Consider the following 7,933-nt stretch of genomic DNA (forward strand, 5'->3'; position numbering starts at 1 on the left):
CCATTCTGAGGGAGGAGCTTAATGTAATTCACAAGCTAAAAAGTTCCAAGTTCTTCCTTTAAGCTTTCAACACCAAGAATTCCTTCGAAAGATTGAAATAAAGGAAACATAAAATCTTAAGTACAGAATATCTATGGAAAGGGGTTTGTGGAAAATTGTTTCATTCCAAGAACACAGAATTCAAAAATAATGAGTCAATTTCTCGATCATTTTGTCCCAACTTCAATGTGTATACCCTTATCTGAAGGAAGATCAATCAGAGATTCTTGGTTCCCAGAATGCCATGTTGATATTTGCACTAACAAAGGACAACAATTTGGGATTGAACTGCAAACAGGTTATAGAATTGACTTGTTCCTCCTTTAACACAACTACCTTCCTACCATTTTCTGCATTCCAGATGTGCACCTTGCCGTCCTCAGAGCCAAGCATAACGAACTGAGAATCTGGAGTGAAAGAGGCTTCTAATGGGAAAGCATTGGTGTTTTTATAACCTTTAAATACATGTGTGACACTCCCTCTATCCATGTCAATTAAGTGGCTACGACTGTTATTGGTAGATATAAGGAGCAACTTGCCATCACTGCTGAATTTCAGGCATCCCCAATTACCTTGACCTTGAATCTTGAAGGTGGTCAATGGCTTAGTAAAAAAACGAGTATCATGAAACACAACCATTTGAGAGTGGATACCCGTAGCAATCAGCGTTCCTTCTGGGTGAAAAGAGCAAATTGTCTCCCCCTGGAAATACTTAATATTTACGCATTCAGGAGACCTCAAATCCCAAAGTCGAATACTTCGATCTAGAGATCCTGAGATTAGTTGGTTTGTTGACAAGGACAAGGATAACACTTTCTGTCGATGTCCCTTTAAATATCTAATGTATTTAGCGTCTTGGTAAGACAAGTAACGGATGTTATAGTCAGTGTTTCTGGAGCTGTGTATTACAGTGTCGGATTCAGGCCCCCATCTGACGATGTCCCCTCCGTATTTCTTGAGGCACAGTCCTCCCGTGGCCATGCCCTCCTGGCAGTTATACACAAAGAGTAAGTTATCCGCACAGCACGCAACGATACGCTCACCATTATTGCTAAAATCTAGGGAGATTAATTTGTCCTGGTTACAACGGCTGATCTTGGACACACAGAAATTCTGCAGCTGCTCTTCAGTTAACCCGGGGATGTTCGTGGAGAAACGAAGCAGCCTTCTCACGGGGGTGGAGGAGAGAGGCTCTTCGTCATCCTCTGCAGGAGCTGATGTGTCTTTCTGTGGAGTTTCAGCCATTAGAAGCAGCTGGCTGGCGTCGTGGAGATGGAGGGTTGCCCAGTTTGGAGCAGTGGAAGACCTGGAGGTAGAGAATGGCCTGGCCTGATTTTCCTTCCTCAAGAGTTGTCAGACTTCCGAATCTGGCTAAGGCGACTGTTAGACTGGTAAAAGCATCTGTTCCCCTCTGCTGTCGCTGTCCTCAGCACGGCCCACGCTTCCTTCTCTCTAGCCTGGGCTGTTCAGGTGCTTAGTCTCCCTTACAACTCCTGCAAAGCTCTGAGCTTTCCGTGGAGGCTAGGCTAGAGAAAGCGGCGACAGGAGAACCGCTTAACACGTGTTTTTAACAAATGTAAATGAACACATGTGTTATCATTAATGTATTGTTTTCTAAGCCTTAACCTGCCTTTTCTATACTGCAAGTGGACAGAAACCCCGTTGAGCTAATGAAGGGGAAAACATGTACGTATACTTTAATAATTAGGATTAATATTAATATATTATTCATTCACAGTAAATACAAGGATACTTTTGAAGAGAAAACACTAAAGAATAGCTGTTAAAATATTGCTTAAATCCAACCCAGCCCTAGGATTTTAGCAATGCTCTTGCTCTGAGCCCCTCCCTTCATAATACCCATTTCTGTCTCCTATACTCAGAGTTAAGAATCTCGGCTTTTTTCTTGTTTTAGTGTTTTGTAGCAGACACCCCCAGTGACTCCACAAACTTTGCTTCTTTGAGTTTTGGTGAATTAGCTATGCATTCCAATATACCATTTCATCAAGTGTGATCTAACTAATTCTGATTCCTACATTTCAGAGGACAATTTAAATTCTGGGTCCCCTGAGGAATTTGGTCTTATTTTCAATTATTATAAATGAACAACATTTTGGAAACATCATTAATATTAATAATATATATTTTATTAGATACACAAATGAAAAATAATTAGTATACTTGACTAAAATAATTTCTCCTCCATCCATTTTATAATAGATTTTTTAAAAAATGTGACAGCAGTATTTATATAGTTATTACCACAATAATTTTGCATTAGCAACTTTGACCACGAATCAAGAATGAGGTTTCTTGATCTATGCGGGAGAATTTCAGGTGTAGATTCATACTCTATGGAGGCAGAGCTGAAATTTATCTGTAGTGATTAGAATTAGAGAATTGCCAAGTGTTAAGAGATTTAGTGACTTGCCTATAGTCAGAAGTTAGAATGTGTTGGAGGCAGGGCTTGAACCCACATCTTTCTGACCCTTTTGGCCTAACTCTACATTTTCTTTGGCACTCTTCTTTATCATACATATATGTAGATTCCCCAGAGTTGTGCTGTAAGCTATGAAGGTGGCAAATACCATGTAAAATTTACATACCAGGAAACTATGTTCGGAAATAAATGATGACTTTGAGAAATGAAGCAAACTCTTTCAATTATCAGTGCTCAATTTATTAGACATCATTGCATTAAGGATATAAGCACTCTATCATTGAGGAAAAATAGCACTACCACAATAGGCCTGTTGTATAGGGCGTATAAAAATTTAAAAGTAGTATTTATAGGCCAAAGTGTATCCTATGCACTAGAAAATGTGCTGGGTGGAATGAACAAATATTGATTACAAACCTGAAAAATGAGCAGTAAATAAAATAATCAGGTTGGGTATAAAGGCTCATAAATAACTGAAATGATGAAGTAGCCACATAAACTTTTGACAGCTTTACAGAATGAGAGTACCCATAAGACAGGCTTACTTACATGTTATTTATCACTAAAATTTTTCAGACTAATGATATCCAGGAGAATAATTTTGCGTACAATCATACAAAATATATGAGGCAGCTAGGTAGCACAATGGATAGGACACTGGGCTTGGAATCAGGAAGACTCATCTCCCTGAGTTCAAATATGGACTCAGATATTTACTGGCTTTGTGACCCTAAGCAAAGTCATTTAACCCTATTTGCCTCAATTCCTCATCTGTAAAATAAGCAGGATAAGAAAATAGCAAACCAGTATCTTTGCCAAAAACAGAAACAATTGAGGACACGCGAATTAAAGATAACTGAACACCAACAATGGCATATAAAATATAAGATTTAAAACATAGGTAATATATGACAATTTAAAGCATTTCATCACCAAACTATTAGGAAGTAACTGTTAATAAAGTTTTAGTTTATTCACATTAGAATCCATTTAAAATTGACAATATGTAAGAAATACTATTGTAACATTATGAATATTATTCATTAACCTGCATGGAGGTCTTACTGAATAGAAAAAAATGCTTTTTGTGTGAAAATATGTAAAAGATAATATGGGAAAGAAGAAAATTCACAGCTAGAACTTGCCATTTAGAAATAGCTAAATTCTGTGTGATTGTCTATAATCTGTGATTCAAAGTGAAAGTAACCATCCAGGTTGGACAATTAACCAATTAAGTGAAAAAAATCTGGCAAATGGATTATTTGCAGAAGAGTTAGTTCTAATATTTTATGAGTTTCTTTGCCTTATCTGTATATAAAAGACCAAATACCTGCCTGGACAAAAGAGGCAATCATTTTGCCCTTAGGCTTAGCTTTGTCTCTTAAAACACATTTATAAATGTATATGACATTATTATGTATCATCTATTATTGATGCCTTTTCCCCTAACACAACCATCATTTCCCACTCTCTAAAATGAACCATACCTTGAAAGAAAGAAAAAAATATGAAAAACATCACAGACCACTTTTGAAGATGTCATTTTATATTTATACTTCACCTCTTTGCTGTAATGGAGGATGTATCTCATTGTTTTATCTGCCCATTTATTTATACATAATACAGAATAGAATGAAGTCAGAAAACTGGGAATCTGAACCCAGAGCTACTGTTGCTGCTATTTAGATATTGGGCAAGTGGCCCAAATGTGATTTATAATCTAGTCTTCAGAGATTAAAATTAGGAACTATACAGAATGCTCATCACGATTTAGAGAGTAAGGTCACACGCTCTTCGAGAGAAGGAATTTAAAGACCCGAAGTTTTTATCCAAAGAAAAGATTAAGCCTAGACTGTATTAGCTTTCTGGAAGAATCTTACTCTGTGTTGCTATGATCCTAGTACCTCTGAAGAAAAAAATCTCACTTGGAGATAAGTGCCTTCTTATCCAAACTTAAACTTTCCTTCTTATCTTAACCAAAATGTACTAGATGTGAAATATAAGCAATTTGGTTTCCCTATTTCTTTTTAAAAATTAAATTAATGATTTATTTTTTTAAATTGGCTCAGTTAAAATTTTAATTCAGCATTTTGTTTCTTTGAATTTTACTGATTTCTTTAATCTTCAGAACTTTGATTTTGGTATTTAACTTTTTTTTTTTTGCATTTTTAGGGTATTTTGGGGTTGTTGTTATGTGACCAGTTCATAAATTCATTCATTTTATGTTTAATTGACTATTGTGTCTAGATACATACATTCTCAGCAAAGGGTTGTTTTGATTGTGCACCAAAATTTTAGGTTTATTTTCTTATTGCTATTATTGTTTTTAATGAAATTATCCATCTTTATGTTTTTAACCTGAATATTCATAACTTAAAATAGTTTTCAATTATTTTAATTGTTTAATTGGTGACCATTTATTGAATGAAATTTTATAGAATGTAATTTTACTAAATTGCATTCTATAAAATTGTGTTTCATATTTCTTATTTTTTCTACATGCATTTGTGAAGTTTAATGTATTAATATTTGTTTAATTTTTATAAAAATGGCACATAGAACTCAGAATATGTATATTCTTTTCTATTTTCATTCAGTAAAAACCAGTTTCATTATATGTATCTTTTCTAAAATTCCATTCATGTCCTTACTTCTTTTTTGCTCATATCTTGGTCAGATTTGCCTAGATTTGAAAGAGGAGTATATTGAAGTCTTTCATTATTACAGTTTTACTGTTTATTTCTTCCTGTAGCTCACTTAACTTTTACTTTATATATTTAGATGCTATATACCTCTCTCTCTCTCTCTCTCTCTCTCTCTCTCTCTCTCTCTCTCTCTCTCTCTCTATATATATATATATATATATATATATATATATATATATATTCATTTTTGATGGTAATATTCAGCAAAAATAGGGTAACCTGGATTTGTCTGAGCATGCTCTGTTGCCTTAACATAAAGAGTACCTAAGGGGCCTTTGGAGGATGTCCAGATTTGAGACCTCTGTGACTCCTATTATGTGGGTTGATTTAGCCTCTTTTGTTTGGCTGCCTCCATCTTTAAAACTGATGCAAATGAGACTGCCACACTCTTTTCATCCACTCTGTCTGTTGCTCTCTTTCATGTGCTCATTCAGAGGGTGAAGATTCCAGTTCATCTACAGTATAGATGCAATGACCTGAACCAGTGAGATGGAAGGAAGTCATTCCCCTACCCTCTCTCTTTTACCCCAACTCTGAAAAATGGACATGGGAGCATTTGTTTGTGTGCTGTCTTGTTTTTCTATGTGCCATTATTAATCTCCATGGGATCAAGGAGTTGAAGCCATGATGATCTTCAAGTCAGGATTGCAGGTGGGATAGTATAGCCAGTTAGCCATAGAAGTCCCAGTAAGTCAGAGTATCTGGGACTTGATCCTGAGAGGGCAATATGAACTTGAAATTTGAACTGTGCTCTGTAGGAAGTAAAATCTCTTTCCCTTCCCAAAGACAGAGATGGTGTAAGAGTTAAGGGGAATTTTGTCTCACATATTGAGCCAGTAAGATAGCACAAACTTAAAGTAAACATTCCTTTGTAAAAGATAATTGGACTTAGTGGCTAAATCAATTGGACTTAGTGGGGTATAGGGAACTCCTCCCTAAAATTGAGGGAACATGATAGATTGGGGCTGGAGCCATTTCTGGGGAAGCTAGTTATCTTTTGCCCCTATTAAAGAAACTAAAATACTTTGGGAATGTGGTCTTCAGGTTACAGGGCCAGAGTGCTCAGCAGTTCAGTAGTGCCCCCGCTTATTTCTTTTTATTTCTCTTTTAGTGTTGCCATGTCTGAGATCACAATGGCAACTGATGCCTTAAAAAAAATCCCACTAAGTATAATAGATATGACGCTAGCCTCATCAAGTATGCTGTTTGACACTGGTTTCTAACGCATTCTGCCATTCTCTTTTCTTTTAGTGTTTAGTTCACCTGTGGTGGCGGACCTGTGGCCTGGAAGCTCTCTATGTCCTCAAGTGTGGTCCTTTGACTGAATTCAAACTGCACAGAACAAATCCCCTTAATAAAAGGATTTATTCTGTAAAAGTTGGACTCAGTCAAAAGACCACACCCAAAGACCTAGAAGGCAACAGGTGGCCTAGAGGTTGCAGGCTCCCCACCCCTACTTCCTCCTATTCACATTCACAGTTCTGAGCGATAATTATCTGTTTTCTACCATCCAGTTCTCTTGTAATTTTCCTTGTCTTTGTTTCCTCCCCTCTTTTATAATGAAGAGAGAAGTAGTGTTCTTACTACAAATATTCTAGGCTTACTACAATCTTCTTCCACTTCCTCACCTTTATTTTCTTTCCCTCACTCAGAACCTAATTACAGGTTCTTACCCTTTTTTTCAAGTCCCCCTGCAGAATCAACCCTTTGTCATTACAGTTTATTTTGATAAAACCATTGATTTATACTGGGTAAACTTTTGTATAAAAATGTCATCATTGTTAATGTCCTTTCTCCCATCCACTGGCCTTTTTTATTATTAATAACTTGTTTAAATAGATTAGGACTAAGTTATTCATGTCACATTATGCATCCTTTGCTGATTTTAATTCTTCTATCATGTTATTTTTCTTTCTGCTAACATGCTGGTAGTCTCAATGTACCTAGAGATCTGAGTTAAGGGTATTATTCTTCAATCATCGGGTCTTTTCCTGTGTGCAAATATATAATCCATTTATTTTTATGCCATTTAGTTCATTTCCAATGGACTAATATTTTTCTTAAAAAAGTATTTATAATATTTTGATATGACTTCTCTGCAGTTCATAACATTTCTATTTCTCTCATTTTTTTTATTACTAACCCTGGTTTTCTCATATTTTTCTTCTCATGTACATATATTCTCACTTTTTCATTGCTGTACCTGAGTAGGAAAATCTATATTGGTTTAATCTGAACTTTTTAATTAGTTCTTTGAAAAAAAAATCTTTATCTCTTAATCCTTTGCAGCCCATGATGTTGTATAATCTATAATTAATTCAAGGTGGCCTTTTCACAAATACTTAGACATACTGAAAATATGAACTTCCCACAAAATGATGTTTCTTTTTTCCTTTTGCCATAAAATAAAAGCAACTCCCTTTTCCAAAATGAACAGTGAAATTCATCCTGCTGTTTAACTGAACCGTCTCTCCTTTTGGTTTCATTTATAGCAAAGATGTCAAGACAGATATTATGCATTTCTTCCAGTAGTAGGTCCTCTGATTAATCATTGGACAAAAATCCCCTACTTAGAGTACAGATATCCACATTCAAGTTTATACCAAGTATAAGATATGTATGATTCTGAGCACCATATGAATCTTTTTTTGCCATTCTACCATATCATTGAAGATGAAAAGAGAGAGAGAAAGAGAGACACAAAGCTGGGAATCATTATTGTTTGCCATTTGTTTAATGAGTTGTCATA

The 7,933-nt window shown here is 35.5% G+C and overlaps 1 pseudogene; it reads right to left on the reverse strand.

Annotated features, from left to right (window-relative positions):
* Positions 1-252: 252 nt before the first annotated feature.
* LOC140502577 (WD repeat-containing protein 82 pseudogene) lies at positions 253-1,284 on the reverse strand (annotated as a pseudogene).
* Positions 1,285-7,933: the final 6,649 nt, after the last annotated feature.

Source organism: Notamacropus eugenii, chromosome 4 (genome assembly GCF_028372415.1).
Source record: "Notamacropus eugenii isolate mMacEug1 chromosome 4, mMacEug1.pri_v2, whole genome shotgun sequence".
NCBI lineage: Eukaryota > Metazoa > Chordata > Mammalia > Diprotodontia > Macropodidae > Notamacropus > Notamacropus eugenii.